The sequence below is a fragment of the Neopsephotus bourkii genome, unplaced genomic scaffold (genome assembly GCF_033783945.1).
Source record: "Neopsephotus bourkii isolate Nb327-2 ecotype Australia unplaced genomic scaffold, CSIRO-AGI_Nbou_v1 NB_659, whole genome shotgun sequence".
In the NCBI taxonomy this organism is placed as follows: domain Eukaryota; kingdom Metazoa; phylum Chordata; class Aves; order Psittaciformes; family Psittacidae; genus Neopsephotus; species Neopsephotus bourkii.
The window spans coordinates 2,865,951-2,893,254 of NW_026901158.1; the positions used below are offsets into that span (position 1 = coordinate 2,865,951).

General features: G+C 44.5%; 1 protein-coding gene across 1 annotated transcript in view; it reads left to right on the forward strand.

Moving 5' to 3' along the window:
* NEK6 (NIMA related kinase 6) overlaps positions 1–27,304 on the forward strand; it is a 143,418-nt gene that overhangs the window by 695 nt on the left and 115,419 nt on the right. The gene's annotated exons all lie outside the window — the stretch shown is intronic.

Sequence of the window (27,304 nt, forward strand, 5' to 3'; positions counted from 1 at the left end):
ACAGCATGAGGGGCTGAGAGTGCTGGAAGGTTCCAGGTATTTCAGCTGCCCAAGGTTTGAGGTGTGTGGGTGCTTATTTGCTGTGCAGACCATAGAGGAAACCTGGGAAGGGAATAAGGCTGCATACACAGGGTAGCAGGACGAAATGGTGATAAGCAGAGGATGTCTGTGTCAGAACAGCCAGGCAAAGACAACATCTATAAAGCCTGCATGGAGGTTTTCTTTCTCTCTTCCAAATGTTAGAGCAACTGGCATGGGACATGCCTGGAGGCCAGTCCCAGCAGAAGGCTGGGATGCTTAGGTGTTGGAGGAAAGCAGGTTAAAGAAATAACTGTTAACTTGCCACTTGAACAGCCCATGAGGAGACTTGATAAATGCCATTTGGATCTGGAGAGTCCAGCGTGATGGATACCCATTTATTTTCTGATGCTTTGACACAACGCATCTGCACCAGAACATTGGTGAGCATGAGGTTAGGTGCAGAGGGGCTCCCTTCACGCATTTGTGTGAATTGCATCATTATATTTCACTTAGTTTTTATCCACTGCCCACTTGAGTTAGTGACAAAGGATTTCAATACTGGGCATGCAAATTAGAGCGAAAGCTGCTATTGTTTTTCCAGATACCTGACAGCTCCTCTCACTCAGCCTAACACAGACTGAGTTTGAAAGTACAGGAGCCAGGGGTAGGGAATTCCTAGCAGAATAATAGCTGACAGGCTCCTCGCAGGCTCCAGAATCAGAGTAATGGCTCACACAGAGGAACATGTGTTGGCAACCTTGCTTGAGCCATTTTTCCAGAGCTGTGAAGAAACTGGAGCACTTCCAGGAGATGACAGAAAATCTGCTGTTTCAGGGGAGAGCCAGAGGCCATGTCATTGTCATTCTTCTCCACTCTTTGGCAATCTGCACAGACTCCTTGGAAGAGCACCTGAGAGCATTTATGGGAGTGGAGAAGTGATAAAAGCTAAAGTGATGGCCCAGTAATAGCAAGAAACCTATTAATGCAACATTTATGGCTGCAGAGCAAATTATGCCTAGCGTGGTCTTGTGGCAAGCGGGGGTAGAGCAGGACTGCTGGAGCACAGCCTGCATGATGAAACCCCACAGCATGCAGGAGAAGATAACTTGCTTTTTTTGTTCTTTGAGAATCTGGTGAGTACTGGTGTCCTCTCCATGAGGTGCTTTCTATCCTGGGTGTACTGTGAGCATGTACTAAGTGCTGCCAGTGGTACTGTGACAGATTGAAAGATCCTGCTTAGTACCAGTGATTCACAATGCTTTGCTTTGCTCAAGATGCATCTGGAAAGCTTCCCGGATTCTACATCTGCCCCTTTGACACTGAAGCTGCAGTGCAAATTGGAGGCCAGAAGGTACAGAACACAGATTTAGTCTGTGCTGTTCTTTGGGGCAAGGATTGTCTGTCTCCATGCTTGGAGAGCAACTAAAGAGTTACACCAGCTCAGAACAATTCCTAGAGCAATTGCAGGATATGTGGCTGCCAGAAAATTGTAAATTGTAATTGAGGTACTGGAAAAAAGCAATGATTTATTATAAATCTGCATGTTGTGCTATCACTGCATGGCAAGTAAACTGGTCAGAAGTGCATGTCATGCATTCACAGAGTGAGGCAAAATAAGTTAGTGCAAGAGTTGCAATTGGATCGGCCTCAAAACAGTTTCCATCAGGAAATATCAGGCTTTATGTTGTTTAAATTCTTCATTTTCTTCCCTACTGGTGGAGGAGGAAATTAAAGTATTAGTTTTTGAGTCTCTTTGTTGCCTAGGAGCTTAACAAAACCTGTCAGTGGAAGTCAAAATATTCTTTGGTCTGCTCTAATTTGTCATTTACCTGTGTCCTGGAAGCCTTCTAAGTGTGGTTGCAGAGTATTGCATGTGCCTGTCCATTGCAGATTGGACCACAGCTTCGTTGGTGTGCTAGTGCTTTCCCTTTGGAATCTGACTAAGCCCTTGACATGAACAGCCTCCTCTGAATATGGCTGGGTGTGGAGGGCCAGGTCTGCTCCCTGAAGGTTAGCTGCTTTGCCAAGTGACAAGCTCTTACCAAGATGCACTCTCAGAAAGTTTGCAGATGACACTATACTGGAACTGTCACCCCTAGGGTATTTTCTGGAACATGGTGTAAGTCATGATGTGCATATGTACTGGGTCTGCTCATGCACTTCTTTGTCCCCTCTAAGTCGTCAGCTCTAGAAGACTTCTCAGGCCTAAATTAAAATAAGGAAAAGTAAAGCAACCAGAGCACATCTTAACCAGCATGGGTTTTGTTTTTAAAGCAAATCCAGTGCAGGAGAGATGGCCTTGTCTGAGCGTTGCTTCTTAGAAAGGTGAGACCTGGAAAGTTCCTTATTCTTCATTGTCCAGGCTTTTGACACAGAGCAACCTGCCCCATGTTAACTTTTGCATTTCTCATCAAGATGCAACATACTTTAAATAACATGTGCATGACTGGCTGGTTTTTTTTTTCCCTTTCCTGTGGTGGCTGATACACAAAGTACCTCAACTGGCAGCTGTCACCCGTGAGGTGGCATTTTTCTTCACTGAGGCTGACAGCAGCTGTCCAGGAGAAGTATGAATGGAATGAGAATGACATCATGTTTATTCAGGAATGACATTCCCAGCCATGGATCAGTGTCAGCAATATTGTGATAAGTTTTAGAATGAGAAAACATTTCTTGAAATGTTCCCTGATTTATCCTTTGTAAAATACACAGAACAAAAAATAATTGAAGAGATTGCAGAGGGACAAAGCAGGGTTTCAGCACACACTGTTTTATAAGGACTGGAGACAGGCTATAGGCACTGGCACACACAGCATCTTTAACCCTTTCAAGCCCAGGAAGTTTGCTCAGCATGTTTTTCCCTGTTTTCCTCTGCTTCTCCTTGCCCTGGCCCAGCTTGTAACTAAACATAGTAGCCATTAAGGAAGTCAGCTAGCCAGAGCAAAGTAGATCTGGACTAGCTTTTAGGGATAGTTTATAGGATATTGGGACAGAAACAGGAACAGCTTGGCTTGGTTCCTTACAATGCAAATGGGACTGGTTTCTTAAATATATGTGAATTGTTCAATCAAGGTTATCATGTGATGACTGATGAGGCTTTTTGTGGCTGACTGCACTGGATGAAATCTGTTCTGCTGCTCTTCATCCTGAAGTCTAATGAGAAGTTTTAGGGTACTATGCACCCAGCTCAGAGGATTTGAACACCTGAGTCCCACAGGCCTGTTTTTAACTTTATTGTGTTACTTCTTACAAACTCTCTTACCACAGTGGTACACCTTTCTTCCCTTACTGCAATGCTCACACTTTTGGTTTTGTTTTGTTTGTTTTATGCCTGGGCTCCTAAATTCCATCTTTGTCGTTATGCACATTCAGCGCTAGTCCCTTCTCAGGTCCAGCCACCCAGGCCCCTCTCCCCAGCCAGCTTTTAAGCACTACTTGAAAAATGCCTGTAAGGGCAACCCACATCAGAAGAGAGCCCAGAATGAGTCCTTGGTCTGAACTGGAAGCACAAGCTGCCGCAGGCTTTGTTGTTGCACTGTGACATTAGCTAAGAGCTGATTGTTATTATTGTCAGTAGACTCTAAAATTAGTCCTGAGATACCTGCCTTTGCAGAGGTCTTGACTTCCCCACTCGTGCCTCTGTCAGTCAGGCACTGCTGTAAGTGCTGACAGGTCAGGGAGACAAATGTTTGTCTGAATTTTCATTCTGTCTGTAAAATGTGAAGATTTGTGTGTGTCTGCCTAGTAAGAGACATAAAGCAGAAGGACATGTGAGGGCGACCTCACTGCAACTAATACTATAGCTGAGCTGAAAAGAAACAAACCCAGCATGTACCAGAGTCAGATGTGCAGCCTGGTGTTAACTTAGCAGCTTTAAATGTATTTGTTCAGTTGTGATCTCCTCCTCGTTCTCCCTCTTGCCTCCAGCCTTGATTCTCTCATGGTATCAAATTCAAACAGGCTATATTTAATTCGAGTTCAACAGAAGGGCTTATTTAAATATAAACTTTGTGAGTGACAGCGCATTGGCTCAGTATGCAAGGAGATAAATGTATGGAAGCGGCTGGTGTCTGGAGAAGGGTGGGAGGAGGTCACAGCATGCCCTGTGAGCAGCCGGTGCAAACAGCAGATGGGCATCTTACCCTCTCCACAGGCTGATCTTTGAGCCAGTGGGTGGCTGCAAACACTTGAGCAGAGTGGAGAGTCTGTCTAGCCAAGAGACATCGCTGCCCTGCTCTAGCCCATACCCAGAGCCTTGTCCTCATGTATGATCTGTTCTGGTAGTCTACTTGCAATTTTTTGTTGGTTTGGAGTATAGATGTAGTTTTTCCCTGTGCAGAGCACTGCAGGAGACCAGTGCTGACTGTGAAGAGGTGTATGTTCACATCACATGCAGTGACCTATCTCCCTTCCACCTCTGGTCTCTGCAGAAGAGCTCTGCTGAAGCAAGGCTGGTGTATTTTCCACTGGGAGGTGCTCCCACTGGGTAGTTGTACTTGGCTGAAGCAGGAGTATGTGTTCCTGTGAATGCTGCTCAGGCTCTGTACTGATGTCTGATGCTCCCTTGCACTCTGCTTTCTTGTGTAGTTGCAGCAGGGAATTTTCAGAGGTCACAATGAGAGGGAGACCATGCTACAGAGGCAGTCAGACCCATGTGTCTCTTATGTCTCCATTCCATAGGGCAGAATAGAGCTGCTGCAATCTCTTGCTCGTCTTTGTAGCAGCAAAACAGAGCCAGCTTCATTCACTGAATGGAGTGTGCCTGATGTGGTTGTGTCTAACTTCAGTCCAGAAGGCTCAGGGATGTCAGGAAAAGTTCATGTAGAAGAAACAAGGGCTTGGCTGCTCTTGCACTTTAGTGGGAGTGAGCTGTTACTAATGCAGCAGGTTATACTTAACCTTTGTTCTAGATCATGGAAAATATTATAGGTCAGCATAGGTTTCACCCAGGTGAGAACTCATACAGCACTGGAGACCTCAGTACACCTCCAGAGTGGGTCACCTAAGCATTAATATTGAGCTGAGCTAGTGTACCCTGCATCCTCCTCCCTGTAGTTTGAGTGCTTGCATGCTGTGCGTTCAGCAGTGCAGTGTGACTATGGAGTCAGTCATGAGTACTGCAACAGTACATTGCTTCTGTAGTGAGTTGTGATGATGGCTTGATAAGAGATGCATCTGCTTTGGAGCCAGAAGGTTAGAGTAACTCATAGGGAACTGGTGCTCGCTGCTCTCCCTTCTTACTGATGCTTTGCAGGGTATCAGTTGCTGCAGTCAGGTTAAAAGCAAACCATAAATAACCCAGCAAAGGAGGAAATGTTTCAGGGAGAGGTTCCGCTGCAGCCTGGGGAGGATTATCAACCAACTGAGGTGATTTTTGTCTTACACTGTGTAGGTTGTTTCATGCTATTTATTTTTTTTTCTCTAAAAGGAAAAGCCATTTTCATGCATCTTCATTTGCATTCAGATATGAAATGCCTTTTTCTGACCTGAAATACACCATTATCATGAACTCTCCTTTAGGTTTGATGCTTAGTATGTCAGGAATTCCTGTGTTACACATATCCCTGTTCTTTTTCATATAGCTGAAAAAAGAACTGTGAAAGAAATATACAGTATTTATCTAATTTACATTTCTAGTTTCAAATTTGTTATTCTCCTCTGAGTTTATGTAAGGCTTGTTGGATTGATAAGGTGTGCTCAGGGATGACCCAGCATTGGAGTACTGGGGGGATGTTCAGTCTAGGACTAGAATAGGAAGACCTGTTAGAAACCAATCCTGTGAGTGTGGTACCCGAAAGTGTTTGCCTTGCTACAGGCAGAACAAGCAACCTGATGTGCTTAGAATGTGTGGATAAATTAATCTGGAAGGGCACCCCAGTGGTGTAGCTTGGTTCCTGGGTCTCTCCAAAACTGCCCTTCCCAAGAAGGAATTAAGTGTTTATTTCTTTACACAACGGTAACCTTAGTAATTCCCAGCAAAAGTGACCATATCCCAAAATAACTGGATCAAAGTGTGTCTACACTGACCAGTATGTCCCAGGAGAGGTCTCAGTGGGGTTTTTCCAGCAAGAGTATGTCAGGCCTGGTACTGTAGGAGTAGCTCGGGGAGGTGTTGGAAAATAAAAAAGCAGTGATCTTTATGATCATCAAGTTTGCGCAGAGTAAGAAGATGTTTCTTTGAAAGCTGAACGAGTCTTAGAGTAAACATAGAGGAAGCTACTGTTTCATCTGTGAGAGCTGTCCTGCTCTGGGAAGCAGGTTACTTGGTTGATTGCTTTACAACCGCATGCGAAACATTCTAAACAATTTATGCATTTAAACTGTATGTTTTTCTCTCTGAAAACTTGCTACTCTGCAATGTTCCACAGATCTTGTTTATAACACATTCATCTAAAATTATCTCAGTGCACACAGCACCCTCCTATAGAACAGATGCTATGTAACCTGCAGTTCTGTTTTGATCTCAAATCGACGTGTTTAAGCTACTTGTGTGAATTATAAATTGAAACTAAACTAAGAAAATGAAATTGTGTTTTTTGCTGTGATGCTTCCACAGTTCAATAGTTCTATTCATTTTTAGAGTGCCTCTCTGCTGTGACACTTGTAGTTGCTATTTAAGGTTAAAATATTTTTATATTTAAGGCTCTTTTGGGTTATCTTAAAAAAAATCTCTAAAAATTAACCTTTCCCAGCAACATCATTGAACTTTTCCTGGGTATCTTCTCAATTTGGTTTTGCATCACTTCTGAATATAGATGAGATTTATATACAAGAGACATTTTCCTTTGTAATTAGCCTACTTATATGTCTTGATGCATCTTGAAAGGATGGCTGAGTATCTCAGGAGATTAGCAGTTGCATCCTGGGGCCTTTTCATATCTAAATCACTGGTTATCATCCTCAGATAATTATTCATATTTATTTACTATTTATATTAGAGTAATTCCTAAGGGAATCTCCCAGGTTGGGGCCCAGTGTGCTAGGTGCTGTATGTGCATGAATAAGATACATAGCTGTGAAGACCTCCATACTGCCCTGTAAATCTGCCTTTTGTAGGGAGATTATATTCTTTTGCACTATTTTAGCATTGTAGCTGGGTTTTTGAAGCCTCAAAATATCATAGTTTCTTAAGCTCTTGGTTTTTAGTAAGATGGAGAGAAACTGATTTCCCCTCCCAGGACCTTCTGGTCCCTCCCAGGACCTTCTGACTTACAACAGAGCAGCACCTTTTCACATAATCAAGCCAAGGGCAGCAACAAAGAAGTCTTGGACTGAGTTCCCCCCAAAGTCAAGGTATTGCAAATCCTTTGCCTCTTCAGAGCCATGTAGGTTCCCCAAAATAGCTGTTCTTCTCCAGCCTGATGCCTCTTTCTCTAGGTTCATGAGACTAGTGTTTCCTGCCTCTCCATCCCTCCTGCAATTGGTAGACATGGCAGCTCCTAGCTTTGATCCTGACACTGCTAGGGGCTCATGTATGCAGGTCTGTGGGAATGAGAGGGATGAAGGCGAGTTAGAAGGAGAGGGAACACCTGCAACCTATGGGAAAACTACAAAAGAAAATAATGGTGATGTGGTCAGAACTGCTGGCAACAAAACCCAGGAGCAAGGAGGCACCTAGCAAGAGCCTGCTGCTGGCACAGAGAAAACAGATGGTGCAGACAACCTGAGCAGCAAGAGTGTCAGCTTCACTAGGGTTCCCTGGATCAACTAACATGTGGTGCAAGGCCATAGAAAATCATGGGGTCATTAGTCACTTCCAGAGATGTGCAGCTCTGGCTGCCCAGCACACCATGGAGAGCAGCCCAGTCCCGACCTTGTGCGAAGGAGGGAGTCAAAGAGTTGGAGAGAAATGCTAGATGCAGGCCTTTGCTTTGCTAGCATGAGTTCATTCACAGCTTTGTTCTGGGGAGGCACAGGGACTTCATGAATGAAAGCGTGGCTGGTGGAACAGTGCTGAAAAGGCTGCACAGAAAACTGCTTTTGCGTCCAGCACACAGAGCTCAAGAAGGGCTGTGGCTGAGTGAGCAGAATGTGCATTTTCCTGTTGGCAATTGTTTAATTAGGCTGTTGCTGATGCTGACACTGTGTGTATTTTCTGTGCTCTATCTCCTTTACTTCTTTATTATTTCCTACTTTGGTTTGATGTTGTTGGTATATAAAATTTAAAGAGCTCTAAATTTTTTTAAAGGCCCCTAAAGGGAGCGGTGCTTTTTTGTGTTAAAGTCATTACATGAACACCTGTGAACTGTTGAGTTTAATTGGGCTACAGCTGTTGGGGAGCGAGTGGGGATTTATTGGTTTGATTGGCTGTCTTCAGATTGTGGTGTGTTGTCACACATTGCCCTTCTAACTTGTCTCTTGAAACAGAAGCACATGTGCCTATCAGGGACAAGATTCGGAGGGATGAGGCTGTCAAAGCACAGTGCGTTGTGTGGCCATGTGAGGATGCAAAGGCAGCCAGCAGAGAGCATGGGAAAGCTGTGTCAGCTGGGGGAGCACCAGCTGGCCATGGCCAGCCCACTCTGCATGCCAGGCTCTCAGAGACATGTCTGGGCAGTCACTGATTGTGCCGCGGGGTGCCTGGGCAGTGCTGGAGAGGAAAGGATGCTTCCTAGTCTAAAAGCAGGGTCCTGTCTGGGGACATCACATGTTTATGTGGACAGCAGTAGAGGCCACATAAAAACATCTCTGTTAAGGAACAGCCAGTGGGAAAAAACAACAATAAACTAGAACAACTCTGGGTGAAGAAGTCCTCTTTCTAAGAAGTTTGATCTCGTGTGCAGCTAGCTAGTTGCTTCAGCTCTGCAGAATATAAAGGCTCCATATGTACAGCAGAAATAGGCAGGAACAATGAGGAAACCTCCATGGCACCACTGGGAGAGCTCAGTTGTGACTGAGTACTGCAACGGCAGCATGTATTTAGTTCATTCTTCCCTACAGAGCCTGGCCTAGTGAATAGCACCTCTGTCCTCCCCCGAGGGTGGGGGGGGATGGCACGGGGCAGCCAGAGCCTGGCTCTGCTCTGCTCAGGACTAGAGTGGAGGCAGCTTTGGCATCTCGCTGCTGGAGAGGGCTGTGTGCAGTGCTCACCCAGCTGGGTGACACTATTGGCCCTGGTATCAGAGAGCCTTCTCCCCTCTGGCAGAGCCTGCCAGGCAGCTGGTATCTGCACTCATCCCCTGCCTATGGGAGTGCTTCCCTTCTTAGGTGAACGAGGATGCTTCTGCTTCCTACAGATCCCCTGGAACTTGCACCTTTGCACAAGTGTCCAGACCACTGTGGGGCTCAGCAGGACCCCAGTTACCAACACATGCCTCTGCTCTATTGTTCTGAGTCATTTTTCTGTACATGTCTGGGAAGGATATGGATGGAGATGCCTCTTTGCTGTGCCTCAGGGTAGGGGGAAGGGTAAGAAAATTCCTTTTGATTCCTTTTTTTTTTCTGTTGTTTTCACACCATTAGGAAATAATTAACCTCCTTAGTGAAAGCATGTCTCCTTTTCACCTGAGTAGGAAAACCTTAAAATATACATACAATATTTTTAACACTAAGCTTAAATTATGCAGTTGCTGCATTTTGATGATAAATATGCAGATGAGAAGATTTCTGCCTCTTTTATCTTGTGGTTCTAACTCTGTCTAAAAACAGATTGTCGCAGTCACCCTAATTCTGAGAAAAACAGCCTTTTGTGCATTGAAAAGCCAAAACAAGCAAGTCTGATGATCAGATCATCTCTTCTTAGCTGGCATATGTCTGCCATGCTAGTGAAGGAATCACTTATTTCTCATGGTGATGGCAGTTGGTGCCATCAATTCCTGTCAGCTGGGGAAAGGGATGGGAAGCCAAATTCATACACTGGTGATTAATTCTGGAAGCTCACATGAGGAAAGACACTGTGAATACCACTGGAAAGCTCTGAGATTGCCCATTCTGCTGCAGTGCAGATATTCTATCCAGATGTGATTAGATAATTCTTGTCTTTCTGCATCCTGGGGTTAGCCCTAAGTGGAAATACACTCAGATCGGCTCTGAACTGTACGTGTCCAGGACACGCCAGCATAAAATGGGTGCATTGCAAGTGTCAAGGAAGGCTGTAGAAGCCAATCAGTAGCAGATCTCATTCTACATCTGTGCTTACCTCTTCAGTTTTGAAGGTGGCACTTTCATTGAAGGCCATGACTGCTTTGCGCAGTTTGAGGAAGGGGGTGGCCCACTGCTCTGTCTCTGCAAAACAGGGCATTTGAGAAATTACCTGGTGCTCCCATCAGTTCTTTTTCCCTTGTTTCTCTCTTTCTTTTACTCTCACATACACAATCACTTTGTCTTCAAAGCGTAATTGCCTATTGCCCTGGCTGTTGCAAATAGACTGCCACGTTGACCATTGTGCCCCTGCTGAATACATGAAGTTGGGAAACAAAGATCCTACGGGAGTCAGGCAAGGATCTCAGTCACAGGCAGACAATAAAACCTTGCACTTGCCTAGCAGTCCAGAGCTTGTGTCTGCCAAGCAGCTCTTGAGCTTTACTTAAAAGTAATGAAAAATGACTCCAGGGTTCATCTCTTCAGGCAGGTTTTGAACAAGCTGCTACTGCTTCAGAACGTAGAATTGTGCCTGCGCTGCCCAAGGTCTGGGCACCTGGGGTCTTCTTGCTCACCAGCTTTCTGAAATAGCCATCATGAAAAGATCTGCTTTTTCTGAATTTTGTCCTGCTTCTGACTGCAGCATTTGGAAGGTCACTACCTCAGAAATGCATGTTCCGACACTCTGGAATATTGCTTGATTACTGAGCATAGCAATAAGTACATGGAAGCAGTTTCTGGTCAGGCAGATGCTGTGTTTTTATGATTTTGGACTTTCTGGACTTGGTAGCATCCTTTGTGGTACTACTAATAACAAGCAAGAGCAAGTTGCTATATTCATCATGATGCACATGCCTTTTCGTGGGCAAACTCTGCCTTTACTGGCCATTCTTGCATGGGCCACTCACACCAGCACTGAGCTGTGAGCTGGAGGTAGGGTGACAGTCTGACCTTTACTCCATGATGCTGGGCAAAGGCCAGCATCATGGAGTAAAGCAGATAATGCCTGCAAGAGGCAAGCAATCATGTACATCCTCCTCCTTCCCCATACAGTACATTCACTGCATGACTCTGACAGATTGTAAATGAGGGTAGGAAATGTGGCAAAGCATAATTAACAACACTGAGCAGAACTGGAGTTTAAGGGTCCTGGTTTCTAATCCCCTCCTTTGACCACTAGGTCGCCTAATGCATTTCTCGAGAAACCCATCAGATTAGTGCTGAAAACACTACGTCAAACCTTGTGTTTATTCACTCAGTGGAGAAGCTACCAATTTTGGACATACCAGAATTTACATAGAAGATGGCCTCTGGTGAAAGCTAATTGACCTTGAATTACCTCTACAGAACCCCCCGTGTAAAACAGCATTTTCCAAGTGAACGGTATTAAATCAAAGAACTGTAAAAACAACTAACAGTGTAAGGATTGTGAAACTTTCTGCCCAGACAGTGTAACTTCTCATTTGACCTGTATATATCCCACAGTCAAACATGAAGGGCTGTGGGCTCTAATACCATCTGTGGGAATGTGATCCCTTGGCTAGTTTGCAGCTGTTCTGCACTCTCTCAAGATACACTGGAGTTTCTAAATTCAATTGAACTAGGCAGTGAAAAGAAGTGTGAAGGGTTTTAATATCGATCTACGAAGATTACAGTGTTCATAGGCAAATAAACACTCTTGTGTTATGTTTTCTTGCACAAAGGGCACAGCATAACATGCTTTTATTTTAGGCTGAAGAAAACCACAGTGAGAAATAACAGAAGGCAAGTCCCCATGACAGTGTGTGTGACTGTGCATGCATGTCTGTCAGTCTTTTGCAAGTGGTTGGAGACACTCTGAAAACAAAAGTAGTTGTTGAGCTCTGCACATGGGAGAGTTCTTAGCGTCATACAGATGGAAAACAACAGGCACTTGTGGCTTGGGCTGTGTAATCTGTACAGACTCGCACCTTAAGACACCTAAAAATATATTTTCTGATCTCCTCAGAAGACACCACTTTAGGCTGTTGGGGAATAAGGGTGAGTCAGCCACATTAGGGCCTCTGTTCATCCTGTTTTGCTGTGCTTAAACTAGCAATAGCTACTGGAATTGTACAGCCCATCTCTGTCCTAAGTCAATAGCACTGCTAGTTTCTCCGTCTCTTTTTAAAGCCTGTGCAAAAATAAACCTGCTGGGGTTGTACATTAGTTTTCTTTGCACTCCATAAGCTGTTCCTTTTCCAAGAACCCATCACCTTGCTGATGTATTAAATTGAATATAAAAAGGTGGGGTCCTGGCTCTGAGCTTGGGGGCAGGGCCTCAGATGAGGTTGGCCATGACTCCTCATCTAATCAGCTCATATATACAATATAAAGTAGAACTGTAGAAGATTCTGTAGAGAATCTGCCGTTAGTTTTTTATAGTTTTCTACTGTCTTGATTAAAGAGTTCTGTCAGAAGAGCGACAGTCCTTGAGGCATCTTTCCTCAGGGGTTTCTGAATAGTAATTCCTCTTCTTAGCACCCGGATCTGCTGTCTCTTTTTCTGTAGAATCAGTCCCCCATGTTTAACACATTACAAGTTCTGTTTGAATTGAACTGGCATTTTTGCAGCTGCATCATGTGATCAACATTAAAATGGTTGTTCTAGGATTAAGAGTTCTTTCTCTACCTTTTGGACTATAGCTTCCTTTTCCAAACAGGGCAGGAAATCACATCCTGTGCTTTACATTCACAGCTTTGGCTCCATCCCAAAAGAGAGCAGAATTTAGTGCTGCTGATGCTTTAGAGCTTGGTAGGACTGTTCAGAGAAATAGGAAATATGCTGTCTCACAGTGGGAGAGGGTGTGAGTCCCTGTGATCACTGAAGTGGCATTTTGATTGAGTTCTGCTGATTTCAGTGTGGCAGTGTCTCCTGGAGCAGGGACGGTGTTTCCTAAATTCCAGTTAGTGCAGGGTGCAGCCAGCTGGGTCATGGCTGAGGGTATGGCCCCATCTGAACAGAAATACATGTGCATGTGCTGCACAATGCAGGTGCAGAAAGTGCAGTGCTGCCAATCAAGTGCTCTGTGCCTCTGCAGTGAGCTTACTACAGTGACTGTTGGTGCAGAATTTTTGGATGGCAAGAGCCTGTTCAGAGTTGAGAAAATCTGCTGATAGTAGGGCTGCCTGTCAGACCGGGTTATACATACACATTAGCATTCTTCTGACACTCAGCTTGACACGTATTGATGTCTTGTTGGCCTCCAAAGTTGAAACTGAGAAGAACTGAAGAGGCTCCTCTTCATATTCAGAGCTCAAGAGATTGCGACTGTTTCTTCACTCTCACCATTGCTACTTGTCATGTTTGCGAGGCCCCACTGGCTCCTCCAGTAAAGCACTGAGGACACAAACTCTCCCCTTGTGAATAACATATGTCCCTGTAGAGCACAGCCTCTGCCTTTCCAAGTGGCTGCTTGCTACCTATAGTTCTCTGCTTTTCTCAAAATGTGCTGTTGACACAAGCCTTTATCTCAGTAGTTATGGATGAGCTGTGTTTGTCTAGCAGCCTGATAGTGTGGTATGACATAGCTCTTCTACCATTGATGGATCGTCAGAAGTTACTTCCTTCTGTCCAAACCAGGACAATGCTTTCTGTGTGTACCTGTAACTGGTCTTGTTGCTACACTTTGTGTAGCAGACTGCATAAGAGGAGGGAATGCAGCCTTGTTGGTACTTGGCAGAGGCAGAGACAACATTTGTTGGGTGCAGAGGGAAGACATTTAGTGGTTCCATCCCTGGCAGGAGCCCACATCATGGGCCTGTGTGTGATGCATGCCTTTGTCACCTGGCTCCCACATGGGAATGTGGAAGAGATCTTCACCCGATTCACTGTGGAGACACATCCAGTGCCAGTTTTGGCTGTTCATCATGTTGGGGTTTTGGATTCTTGAAACTTGGGAGTCCCAACCAGGGATCAAAGGGTTGTATTTTAGCCAGCATTTCATTTTAATCAACCCTTCATCTTTTATTTGCTTTTTATCTTTAGTGGCACCAGTGTTCATTTGATTAATTGTCCCCAGAGTTGGGAATAATTCATATTGGGATGGAGGGGGAGCAGAAGCAGATAAGAAGTCACGATGAACTCCAGGCTGTGCAGCATGTCAGCAGAATACCAGGGAGCTCAGCCTGCTCCCAGTGCTTTGGCTCTGTCTCTCCCCAACCTCAGTGGACAGTTTCAAAATTCTGTGCTGGTTTTTCTTAGCTAAATCTCTTTGGCTTATTGATTTTGACCTGAGATAGCCCCACCACAGCACAACCACCTAACTGTCCTTACTATGGATGGCTTTGAATGTGACACCTTTGGTGTTCCAGTGCTCCAAAGGAGTGGGTTCTGATGCTCACAAAAGTGTTTCTTGAAAGTAGTAGAGCTTCAAGGCTGAGAAACCTCAAAATCAGAGATCTCAGTGAGAGGCCATGTAAGGAACTTCCCCAAAAGGCTGTGTGCCCTTTGCAAACCAAGCAAAGCACACAGAACACAAACAGCTGGGCTTTGGAATGCTGATGTGTGCTTTCAGTTTAACCTGCTGAAATGCAACAGGATAGAGAGGAAATGAAAGAGTTTGTACAAACTTTAGGGGCAACATATGGCAGCCTGGGGATGGGGAGACCTTAGAGAGCAGTTTGTGGCCGCAAAGATCCTCAGCCTGTTTTACAGCACAGCTGCTCAGAACAAAAGAGTCTGTCTGTATCACTTGTGTGTTAGCTAATGCTGGTGACAGGAAGTTTGGAAAATGTCTAAAATATTGCTCATTAGATGGTCAAGTGCAATGCTCAGGTTTGAAACAAACCGATCAAATATGCTGGTCATAATGGACACAGTTCTGAGATATGTCAACAGTTTGAAGCAGTGAGGGCAAAAGCAGGAAAACAGCAGAACCGGAACACCAAAAGAGAGCAATGTGCTGTTGCTTAAGGTTGCATAGTTACCTTTCAGGAGAAATTTGTTCAGCTCATGTAAATCTGTGAAATTGAATAAGGCAAAGCCGAGAGCGTACCTATGGATGAGCCATGTGAGGGGACCTCAGAGTACTTCATTTTGGACTCTTGGAATGTAGGTCAATGAAAATACCTTTTTCTGGAACTGAGGTTCACAGCTGCAAGTAGCAGGTGCTTATTGTGAGTTTTATGGGCAAGATAAACCCTGAGTTTGGTCCTACAAAGATCTAATGGAGTTACTGTAATTCAGACCTGATGGTGCCAAATTTATCCATAAATTGTATGAAACTGTAATTGGGGAAATTAATTCCTCTATTGAATGGCTTTGCATATACAAACCCAGAAATGAGTAGGATCAACTATAGTTACATATTTAGGCTGAATTTGCTGAGGGGCATGAAATAGTATCATCAGGTGAGGCAAATATTATCAGTAATGCTGCAAGATTGTGTGCTTATGATTTCCTGACATTCCTGAAGTAATTGTGGATGAAAGGACTATTTGAGTCTGGGTACTCATCACTGCTGCTACTTTGAGTGTAGCAAACAACCCCACTGTTGGGAAAATGAGCTCCTGAAATTGGTGTTAAAATAAAAACTGTTTTGATCAAGTCTTTTTTATAGTCATTCAAGGGAAGAGTGAACTGCCCTTGTGCAAGTTTGTCCTGCCTTGTGCAATAGCATGTTAAAATCACTGCAATTTGTACATTTGGGTGCTACTTAAAAATATATCTGTTTCCTGTTATTCTTGAAGTAAGGGATGTTTTCCCTTGTAGCTAAGTAAGAAGCATAGATCTTTCTGTAGAACTACTATGTCACTGCTGCCCTGGTATTTTTACAGATGCACAGCAGTTTTGAACATCCATTCTCCCTAGATGTGGAGGCAGGAGCTGCCCTCAGTGTCTTTGCTGAAATTTTGGCTCAGTGTGACCCAGCTTTATTGCAGAATCTGTGCACACAACAGTGCCTCCAGCTCCTGGAAAGGACTCCTACTTCACAAAATTATCAGCATGTCATGAGTGAGGACTGCTTTACTCAGAGCAGCTTTGATCTTTGCTCAAGAACTGATTCAGGGTAATAACAGGCTGACATAAAATACAAATGGCCACTTTGCAAGACAAAGATGATTGCTTGTGTAGAGCTTTGGCTACCATGCAATTCATTTCTTTTCATAGACATGCAGCTAATATGTAAGAGTCATTTGTAAGATATTTCTGATTTACATACTGGCCCCACCTTCCCTGCAGCCCACACTGAAAAGCAAGATTGGCTGGAGGCTTGCAGTGATGTAGCAATGAATAATACATAATCTGCAATCTGGGCTCCCTTAGCCATGTTATTTGCAGGCTGCAGGTTTTTTCTGGCTGAAGCAATATGTTTTTTAGTGGATGTGTTGGAATTTTGTTTTGTCCCTTCTGCCGTAACTGTGCCAGGGATGTTTGAAATTCCACATTAATAGCAGCAGAAGGGTTACACAGTTGACAGCATGCTGTTTATGGCTCATCTTTATGCAGCGGGACAGAAGCACACAAAGAAGCTGAACCTAGTGAAGGAACCTGCCGTGTTTGGTGTGTGACATTCTCCCCCCATCTCCCCGTTCCCGTTGGCTTTTTGCACCCTTGATTTTACAGCATTTGAGGAGTCTGTTGCAGTCGGTATTCAGTTTTGGCTGTGAGTTTGCCATCTAGTGGCTACTATGTTCGTTAATGAAGTCCCAATAAACCCCTTGTTAAAACTGGCTGGTTTAGGTTCTGTTGCTCACGCTGGACAGAAGACAGCAGCAGTAAAAGTTGACAGACATCTCCCTTACTTCACCTTCTGCTGCACTGGGTGCAGCTCACAGCTCTGCTGCCCTCTGACTTAGCAGCCATCTGACATTTAAGCACTGCTTAAAGGTGAAGCATGCTGTCAGGCCAAAGAGGTCCAAGGCTGAAGTCTGGAGTTTGGAATAATTTGTGTCAGGTTCAGTACTCTAGAAGTAGGAGCCAGTTCCATAAACAGGCCTGCTGTGCAATGGCTGAAGCACCGAGGTTTCCTTCCTGGCCTTAGAAGCATCTCAGCCTGGCTGCACTTTTCTGAAGCTGAACCATGTTCTCCACATTGTACATGGTTCAGGTTCTTTTTGACCTGGCTCTGTGAATAGCAGTAAGACTGTTGTATTGCTGTTACTACCTAATTTTCATGCCCTGAGGTAATGCTTCTGAGGCTGGTGTTTTGGTCCATTGCATTGGAGATACATGTATACCTGGGTAGTAATGGGGAGGAGCATATGTGCAAAGAATATATATTAATATGGGTAGAAAAAAGAAAACCATTGGTGTAATCCCCTCTGCCTTCTGCCCCACTGGGGCTTTACAGGAGGTGCACTTGCTTGTGTTTGCTGCCCCAGGTACCAAGGACATCAGGTGCTACTCCCTTGTGCATGTCTGCTTTCTGCCAGGCTTTCTCTTCCATAATCTCGTGTGTGAATCAGAGATTTCCTACAGGTGGTGATCGAGCCCATAAAGGCTTATCACTTACAAAGCAACCGCCTGCAATCATTTGTTTGTCCTCTGTAGCCAGCTTAGTTACTTACTGATATCTAATTTTTGTCTCACCATGTTATAATGAAGAGATAAAAGCCTTGTTGCCGCTTGAAGTGCCAAATTAGCTAAGAATGGTGACATTCAGCTACTGTTCTCTCATGTGCTCTGATAGAAAGGCATTGCTCTTTATAGGCTGGGGTAGCTTCTTATTTTGGGACAAGACTGGTTCTAGTGCTTGCACTGTAAGCCAGAAGCATTTGAAATATTTACTAGACAGTTAAAATTCAGGGGATGCTGCCTCGCTTTATCAGGCATCACACCAGCAACCAGCATGAAGGAAACATCTACTTCAGGGTAGCAGCAGTGAAGCCTAAAGCAAGCAGCAAGGCTGAGGGTTTGTTTAAGGGAGACTTGTCCTAAAGCACTTGTAAAATTTCTTGAAAGAAGCAATACTCATCATCTGATCTGAGGCAGCATGGGCTTTGTGGAGTGAGTGCAGAGGCCCAAAGGGTACCTCTGGGCACAGAGATGTCAGTGCCTGGTCTTGCCATGAGCCTGCATGGTGTGAGGGACCACTTGATCTCAACATCTTCTGAAAGGCAGAACAGTGGCTCCTTAAGCCCTAGTTGAAGGCTCTGGGCCTGCTCTGATTGTGCCTTTTGAGTAAGTTGTGCTTTGGAGCATGAGAAAAGAACCTGCCATGAACTACTGATTCACCTGTACTGGACAGCTGAACTCTACTGTTCAGGTGCCCTCAAGTCTCTATCATGAGATGGCTGCTTGAGAATTACTTGTACGTGAAAGGGAAAACTTGCCAGTCTTCAGCCCACAGCAGGACACAGATTTTTGACTATGTCTATTCCTTTTAGTAACAACATTAAGGCAAGTATCCTTAAGATAATAACTAGGGCCACGTGCTTCCCTTTCCCTGTGTTCCCTTGCAGCAAAAAGAAACAGCTGTTGAAATATTTTTAGTTATAATCTGGTGGATATGAAAAAACCTGTGTGTCTGTGCACACAGCTTACTGTCTTTATGGTTGTGCTTGTGCCTACAGCCAATCCACCTGACACTGGGAGCCCTCAGATGGCAGCAAGGCAAGGCTGATGGCTGACTAGGTTTAGCACTGAAGTGGGAGGCTTCCAAGACACATTTAGCTTCTGCAGGCAGTAGCAACTGCAACTCAGGAAGTGGCTTGGCCATTTCTGCTTTGTGCAACTTCACAGGACACCAAGGATGAAGTCCCCTGAAAACTGTGACTGTGAGAGGAGGTGGAATTCCAGTGTCACCCCTCTGTCCTGTCTTGTCCAGCCATTAAAACTGTCAGTGCAGAGATGCCTACTTGTCCCTGGCAGTCTGGTTGCACACATTTCTTGTTTGGGTCCTGCTACAAAGCAGGGTTTAAACCCCACAGGGATTTTTTCTGTGTGAGTGTGTGTTGTAAAATAATGTCCACAGGCATTCTAAGCAGACCACAGCATTCTGATGGAAGCCAGAGCTTGAATCAAAGCCACCTCATTTCTCTCCAAACCCTGTCTCCTCGTCAGACTTCTCTGGATCATATTAGAAATGTGTTAATCATGGAAAAATGACATAGGCCTCTACTCTGAGGTACACACTTAGTGTGACTCTGGGAAAGACCCAATGCTCCATTCTTCAGCAGAAGGCCTGTGCTTTGCTGCAAATGTGGGGAGATCTGAGCTTCTCTTTAATTACCAGGACTCTGGTGATGATCTCCAGCAATGGTCAGCTTAGTTTCCCAGCACAGCTGTCACATTAGTGGTTGTTCTTTTTTTTTTTTTTTTACTTGGCTTTGTTATGCGAAAATAATAATTAATAATTCTGTTAGGAAGGTTAACTTTCATTTTTCCCCTGACAAGAGGAAGAGTGATGTTAGAAAGAAGTTTTCTAAGGTGTCCCTGAAGTGTGGTTGCTCTATTGGACTATTTATTATAGTAGGCATCACCAGTTGGTACAATTACGTGTAATATTTGTAATATTTGAAATATTTCCTTATAGGTGCAAGAGAACTATCAGTCTTGAACAGACATGCTTCTGTTCTTAAGGGCTTTGGGTAGAGGCAGCAGTGGCAGCAAGAGGAAGGTTTGCTCTCTGACTTTGCCTAATTATTCCTGAGGCAAAACTGTTCTTGGGAAGAAGGGGCTCAGATCAGGCAGTGACTGCTGGAAGAGGACACTGGTGTCCTATTGGTAGTGTGACTAAGTCCCGCAGGTTTTGGTGGGATTTTTTCTTCCAAATGGTGAAAGTAATGGAGTTTTGTGCAGTTTGATCTCTCATTTTAGAAAAGATATTTCTGATCTTTGTGGTTATGAGACAACTTTTAAAAACATAAAATCATAGAATAGTTAGGGTTGGAAGGGACCTTAAATCATCTAGTTTCAATCCTCCTGCCATGAGCAGGGACACCTCACACTAAACCATGCCACCCAGGGCTTTGTCCAGCCTGGCCTTGAACACTGCCAGGGATGGAGCATTCACAACTTCCTTGGCCAGCCCATTCCAGTGCTTCAACACCCTCACTGTAAATAACTTCCTCCTTATATCCAATCTAAACTTCCCTTAAGTTTTAACCCGTTACCCCTTGTCTTATCGCTACAGTCCCTAATGAAGAGTCCCTCCCCAGCATCCTTGTAGGCCCCCTTCAGATACTGGAAGGCTGCTATGAGGTCTCCACGAAGCCTTCTCTTCTCCAGGCTGAACAGCCCCAACTTTCTCAGCCTGTCTTCATACGGGAGGTGCTCCAGCTCCCTGATCATTCTCGTGGCCCTTCTCTGGACTTGTTCCAACAGTTCCATGTCCTTCTTATGCTGAGGACACCAGAACTTTACACAGTACTCCAAATGAGGTCCCACGAGAGTAAAATTCATGCATGAAATTAATGCAGCCTAATGGATCAGAAAACAGAAAGCAAAGAAAAAGAAACCAAAATCTATCTCTCCTCTTTATCATGTGATCGGTTGGGGCAGGAAGAATGAGTCACTGGTTTTTAGTACATGAAATTGGCAACACATGCTGTGGTTACCCCTGTTCCAAGCCTGCTTGTATGCACAGCTAAAAGGCTATGCAGAGCACTTGCCCAAGCTCTGTGGCACTGGTCTCTCCTCTACTGGGAGGCTGAAGACATTGGCAATTTTTGGTGAGAGGAGGGAGAAATTGACCACGAACTGCACTGGCTGTGGCTGGAGTTAGATGGGCACTCCCCATCCATGGAATGGTGTGATCATTCTCTGTCCCCCCGTGTGCCTCCATGTGCACACACCAAAACCCATGGGTTGGTCGTGCTCATTTTTCAAGCCTCCTCCTCAATGTGTCCAACCTATTTAGGAGTCAGTAACTTGGAAGAAATTTTGGTGTCAGTAGTTTAAGACACTGGTATCTCATTTTAATTATTCTGTGTTAGTCAAAATTATCTTGCCTTCTGAGGCAAATAAAATCAGAACAAAGACAGATACATGGGAAGAGCAAGCTTTTAAAGTTAGAGCGCAAGTCGTCTGTTCAGTATAAGCTCTCCCTTGAACTGAGAGATGGAAAAATCCTGCTGGGCTGGAAAGCACTGTAGTTCATCAGGATAACTACACAGATGGTGAGAAGACAGAGGTGGAGGCTTCATACTGCTCTGTTTACAGCCAGGGTCAGCAACAGAACGCTTCTCCCTCTCCTCCGGGTTTAGTGGCTGTATAGGCTGCACATGCCCTCCTTTCCTCGCAAGGGGTCCATTTGCCAGGGTGGCAGAAATCCTTGGAGAGCCCTTTTTGAATTCAGAGAAAGTTCCCAGCCAGCCCAGAAGCAGCATTGTAGGTTGTAGTTCCCAGATTCATCAACATCTGTTTTAATTCTTGGTGCTACAGTTTTAACTTTTAAATCTCTGCCACTTTATGGTCTCCACCTCTGAGATCCCTGTTATCCCTCTTGTGCAATTAGTGCGGATCAGAGTTGAATCTATTTTTACCCTCTTGTTTTTCCCTTCAGTTTGTAAGGCCTCTGGGAGTGAGTTCTGGGAAGAATCTGCTTTGGTTTTAAGCTGTATGGTGCCGCCTCCTCTCCCATTATCACTCTCTGGTTTCAATGGCCCCATTGTGCTGCCTGTACTGGCACTTTGTTTGCTTTGAAGTGTGGGTAAGAAGTTGCTTCGTCCCTCTAGTTTTATTCTGTCACTCACAGCACTGACCTTCTACCCAGGAGCTCTTTGAATGGAGCGGCTATTCCTCCTGCCTGCACACCTGACAGTGCTTAGTTTCAGGTACAAACTGCCACAGAGCTTTCCTGCAGTCCCATCAGCGCCTGTGCCTGCTGGGCCTGACTCTGGTGCTTCTTTCTTGGCTGAGAGGAATCCTGGATCCTGTGGATCCCGTGGATCCCACATCTTTAGTACGTTGGCACATGAGATTTCTTTCCACACTGTCACCTTGAAAAATGTTGGGTTCTGCCACTGCTTCAGAGAGAACATTAAAAAATCCCAATGATGCACAAGATGCTGTAATGTAGAATTATTCTAATGAAATTGCTTTCTGACTGCATTAAATGCTCTCCATTGTGCTTTCTCAGGCTTTATTAAATCCTAAACAATTTCCTTCAGCTCTGTCTCATTTCCCTTCAAAGTTGGCTTTTCTCAGCTTCAAGATATTTGTGTTGCTGCCCTTTCTGCAGACCCTCATCTGCATTTCAAACCTGGTGAGAGATTACCATCCCTGTATCTTAGGTATCTCTGTAGTCATTCAGTACACCTGGCTCACATCCAGCCCTTGGATGCAGAATTGTCTCTGATCTGGATGACAGTGTAAAGCAGCTGCTCTCCTGTACTATCCCCAGGAGCACAGTCCCTTCCATAGGTGTCCTGTTGTTTCCCAAATGAAGTAAAATCCCCTCTGGACCACACTGCTTGCCCTGTTGACAGACCTCCCAGGTCTTTTCCCCTTCCTTTCCTTTTCTTGCCCAACTATGAATCATGCTGTATGGTCCTTTCTTCAGCTGCCGAAAATCTGTGCCCATATGCTCGTAGCAGCCGCGGGTAGTCACTGAGTCACAGGGGGTGTGTTGTGCTGGTGGGGCAGCACGTGCATGGAGATGGGGCAGGTTCTGCATCTCTGGATAATCAGACAGTTGGATGCACTTCAGATGAATATTTAAGATCTCGACATGAGCACTGGGCTAATGAATTGCAGTTCCAGCATTCACTGCAGAAATGTTGCCAACATAATGGGGACAAAATTTGCTTAAAATTTGTTTTGAACATGTATAGTATTTTCCTCTTATTCAGTACTGTTTTTTTCTGCATCTTATTTACTTTGGACTGTGAAACTAGTTATTTTCACTTATTTTCATGTTGAATAAATTTAATTTTATTATTCTGCAGACAGAATTATACCATAGACTGTTTTCTGTACTTCCTGGAGATACTATATTATTAACGCTTTCTAGAACTTTCACTTCTGGGGTTCATTTCTGAAAAAGCTTGGACTTGAAGCCTACAGCCACCATCCAAAAGTGAGGTCTGTGTTGTGAGCAATGTGCAGTATGTGGCAGAGTGGGATTAGATGGAGAGTTTCCATCGTCCTCTGAGTGCACAAATCCTGCTCCACTCTTACAGTGCTGCTCTATTTTGGACATCTCCCTGGAAGAATTTCTCTGAGCCTCCCTTGAAGCACCATTCCTGAGGCAGTGAGATCTGCACCCCACAGTCAGGCTGTTTCAAATGGCAGCATCCCATCCCCCTGAAGTTGTCTGATAAAGCTATTCTCACTCTAGCCATGTTAGCCCACATGATGGGTGAATCCAGGTCAGAGAGCATGGTCCCCTCACATCTGCTCGATGCTTGCTGCTGACATTTTCATTCAGCTTGCCTGTACTGGGCAGCGATGGAGGTCTATAAAGGGGGGACAGAAACATCTTTCTGCTGGGGGAGGACAATGGCAGGACCTCCCAGTAACTGCAGCTGTGTCAGGGCTCTGAATACAACGGGCCACTCTTGGCAGTGCTACTGAGGTCTGGCTCTTGGAAAGCAGTACTGTGATTCAGCTGTCACTCAGCTCCCAGCAAAGGGAGCTTTGAAAAGGCGCCTCTGCTGCTCTCCTGGAGTAGCAAATATTTCCTAGGCCTCTGTTGCTGAATGGGAGAGATTGCCATTGTCCTCCTTCCCCTCTCAGGCTTGCTGGGCTTGCTGTAAATGGGCCTTTTGCAAGGGAACAATAAGCCCAGCGAAGGGTCCAGGTTGCACATGTCTGAGCAGTGAGAACACTCGAGCACTTTTTCATTGGCTCCTGTGATGTGAAAAGCTGTGCTGCCGACAGGGCAGGTTTATTTTCCAGCCACAGCTGTGGGTTTGTTTTCTCTCTCAGGTTGCGCTGCTCTGGGTGTACATCTGCATGTTTCAACTCATTTCCTAGAAACTATTTTCACCCCAAGATTTCCTTTGGCCTTAGAACTCTGTTTCCTTTTGCAGCTTGTGCTCTGTGATGTGTTTGCAGTGAAACCCACAAGCCAGGTGGGACCAGCCTGCTTTCACATTTCTCTTCTGTGATAAACTTTGGCTTAGGTTTGATAAAATATCCTCAAACTTGTACTGTCTTGTGGTTTTGTGGCAAAGCCGCGTGCACCTCTCCAATTCAAACCTGGCTGAAAATGGCTTGGGCTGAGGTTGACAATGAACTTTGGAGTTAATTATGCTAGAAGATGCTCCTCAGTAATCCATATGGAGGCAGTTTTTCAGTTGGGACCACCAGGGACCACAGAATATTTTCTAGTTTTCCTCTGACCTTCTCAGCATCACAGAATTCCTGCTGCATTTTAAATATGACTGATACTACTCCTTTCCTCTTCCCTCCTCAGCTGAAGTAATGATGTTTGTGAGTACAGGATTGATTTGCAGGCATGTGTAAGTACACTGAAGCTTTATTCATTGGGAAGAAGGACTAGGTCCTACCAAGGAAGAATTGAGTTTGGTCTCGCATAAGAAAATATATGCTGTACATTGGAATACAATAAAGACTTTTGTCTCAGAGAGACAAATACAAACATGTCATGTTGCAATCTTCTCATCCAAAAAGCACAAAGCCATAATGATCTTTGGGTCACTTCAAAAAATGTCTTTTAGGTTTTAAACCTCACCCAGATCCCAAGTTTAGGATAATGTATTCACTTCCTCCACCTGCAACATCAACTTTTTAGGGGGTCTTACAGCACTGACCTGTCTAAAAATGTTGAGAGACAAAGGCACAGCGTTCGGTGGCACACAGATTCTTACTGCCCTAGAGCACAGCTGACATGATTTGCTTTGTTTCCTGACATTGCATCTATAGATGCCTGAAAGAGAACTTTTCAGTATATATAATCTCTATTTATACACACACCTACAAATTGATTTTATTTAAAGCTTTTATTTAAAGATTTTATTTAAAAAAATCTATCAGAGAAAATAACTCTTCATTCTTTTCGATATTCTGTGGCCTGATTCTCCTCCTGCACCAGTCTTACTCCAGTGCAATCTGCACTGGTGCTTTTCTTGGTTTAGGCCTGTCTGAGTGAAAGGAGAATCAGCTCTTCCGGTGCTCTAACTGCAGCCTGGCCAAGCTGCCCCATCATCCAGAAGTTTGCAGAATTGAGGTGACCGCAGTATGGCTGCAAGTCCAGGAGTTTTGTGCTATAGCTTGTCCTCCAAACGCCAGTGAGGAAAATCTCTTTGGAAGTTTCTGCCTTGCTCATCCCATTTACTGAAACTAAATTTCAAGCAGCTAATCGGGCAGAGAGTGCAAAGGATGAAATGTTAGAAATCAAATTAATGAAGCTGGATCACCAATTTGTGACCTAGAAGACTATTAGGAGTGATCAGAATTAATTAACTCTCTTTTGCAATGCTTCCGAGGAAGCTGGCAAGCCAGGCGTGGAGACACAAGGGATGTCAATGGGTTCTGACTACCTGGACTGTGTGAAGCAATGCAGTGAGGCCACGCTCTGGCCTGAGCCTGAGCTTCAGGGGCTACTCCCGGAACACAATTAGCAGAAACAGAAGGAGGACTTGCCACAGTCCCTTCTTGTGTCCTGCTCTTCCATGCTTCTTCACAGCAGCACTCCTGTTATCTGTGGTGGAAGTGTGGGAGGGTGCAAGGGACTGAGTTATTGGTGGCATTTTAAATTTTCTAGTGGAACAATACTGACAATTTCCATGAAAGATCTCATCTCAGCCCCTATTCTATGAATTTATTTTTTGACTCGGGCTCTGTTTGCTTTACTCTGCTTGCGCCTCCTTCCACTGATCAGTATTGAATGAAAAAGATCTCACAGCAGTGCAAGTGTTCAGGAAGGAGGCAGGAGCTCCTGCTCTTCATTTGCACTTCTGGTGATGGCAGACTGGCATAGAGGTGCTGTGTGTGAGGATGGCCCTAATGAGCAGGCCCAGTTGCCAACATAAATTGGTCATTAAGGGTGCTCAGTGATATGAACTCAACTTACCACTTGATTTGAAGTGAATGTGAAAGGCAATACCTTCTTTCAGTCATTCTTGTAAATCTTAAAGAAAATGAGGATGTTCCTCACCATTCTTTTGGGAGCAAATATGGAGAAAGAAGATACCTAATCATAATTATTTTCACTAGCCAGAACTGCAGTGTTTCTTCTTGAGCTGATGAACTCTTTTTATACACTGAAGAGCCCATGGGAGGAAGAAAGGGGAGGGAAAGCTTGGTGAAGAGATGGCTTCAGTTTCTTGAATAATGCATTGTTTAGTAAATTGATTGTCCAACCAGGAAATAGGCCACTGTATATGATCAACATTGACATTGCTCGCTGGACAGCTTACAAAGAAGCATTTTGGAATTAATTTGATGATTATGAAAATGTCTCGGATCCTTTGCTGAAGGCTAAATAAACACAATTAAAATATTCTTAGTTTTCAATGTGCTTTGTTCAGTTCATTAAGTGTAACTAGAGCTTCCAGTTATCTGCATTTAGGTTTTCAAAAAATTGGAGGGTATTTTTAGAGCAATGTAAAGCTTATTGCTAATTACACCTGGGGGGAAATCTCATTAGATATTCATTTGCTTTCAGAGTTTAAAACAATTCTAATGAGCTGCATTAGTTGTGATAACACTGACTGACTCTCTTGTCTGCTCCCCCTGGCTTGTCTGAAACAAAGCAAGCTGCTTTGGAGCTTGGAACTCAGCAAATGTGACCTTGGCTATCTTTGGGGTGGAGGAGGAAGGAGGTGCAGTCCAGAGGACAAGGAGAGTTTGCTGCAGGAAGGACTTGGAGCTGGGTATGGCAGATGAGCAGGTGAGATGCGTTGTCCATCCCTGGCTGCACTGAACTACTTCTGCCCAAAATAATCTTGCTCCTTTCCATTTTATAGGCACAGCACCTTTTTCCAGGGCAGTGTGAATATACAGAGGATAAACATTACAGCCACTCCACACAACACACTGTAACTAGCCCGTGCAATCATTTGGATGTGTTTAAGTCAGCTCTTTCTAATCATGCATAGCAACATAGTGGCCTGGGAAAATACCTGTTTATGTGGCTATGTAAGCAACAAAGGATATTCATCTCCTCATCTGGCATGCAAGGAAGGAAGCTGCTTGTGCACACACATATCTCTATAAATGGCATTGCAGAAAGGTGACTGTGAGCCGAGACACTCCTCTGGAGACCAAGGAGATTCAATGTGGATGTAAAGTGGCGCACTGAGACAGGTTTACTGCTGCTTCTAGGCAGAGG